The following is a 995-nucleotide window of genomic DNA, read 5'->3' as shown; positions in this document are numbered from 1 at the left end:
ATCTTCTGGGTGGTTTATCTGCATTTTTGGGGAATTCAAAGTTCTTAATTTGCACAGGGCCTTTTTTAACGATTTCAACTCGCTCTGCATCTCTTACGGTTTCTGGCCATAATGCAGGGTCGTCACTGATAACTGTATCGTGTTAGGGCTACTCACGTACTGGTTTCGTTTGCACCCAAAGCTTCTGCTACTGAAATGGTGCCCGTAGCCGCACCAACAGCACCAGTGCGGACTTCGGCAGTAACAGTGATCTTGTCCCTCACGACTGTTTCACTTAGCAGCTAGATCAACATTATAATCATCATCATCATCAGTAGAAGAATATGTAGGCCTAGTGCAAGAGCTATCCAAATAACTTTCTTCCGTGGAAGAATTCTTCGACTGGAAGAAGTTGGTTAATTTAGACAATTTCTTTCTAAATTCTTCCTCCTTCCTTTTTTTTCTTTTATCACTTCCACTCTGGAAACGTTTCATGGCTGCTGTCAATCGCTCAACTCCACTCCTCACCAAGACCTCGTTCAGACTAGCTAGTTGCTGCTATGGTGACAGGAAGCGGACCTGCAGTCATTTGATTGTATGATGAGTTTTGGAGCAATCATGAGGCAAAATATTTTTTCAATCTTTATTATGGATTAGAATATATTGTTTGGATGCGGTGATCATTTATTAAAAATAAAATAAAAAAATAAAAAACGAAATACGACACGGGGATGACGAGGCCCCAGGCAATTGCCTGACCATGCCTAATGGCAGGTCCGCCCCTGTAGGTACCCGCCCACCAACATGTACGCGCATGAGAGCTCATGCCCAACACGGACTTTCATGCACAGAGCTGGTTCCAAATGCTCCATGCGGCGCCATACTTGAAAATGGCGTATGCTAACATGCCGAAGCTAATCTGCATGCTCTTGACCCCCTGTGATTGACAGTCAGATCTCACACAGCCCTGCTCTGATTGGATCAGAAGAAGCGGGAGCTGTGGATTTTTGCAAAAC

This window comes from Alosa alosa, chromosome 24 (assembly GCF_017589495.1).
Source record: "Alosa alosa isolate M-15738 ecotype Scorff River chromosome 24, AALO_Geno_1.1, whole genome shotgun sequence".
Taxonomy (NCBI): Eukaryota; Metazoa; Chordata; class Actinopteri; order Clupeiformes; family Clupeidae; genus Alosa; species Alosa alosa.
This window is presented reverse-complemented; position numbering follows the sequence as displayed.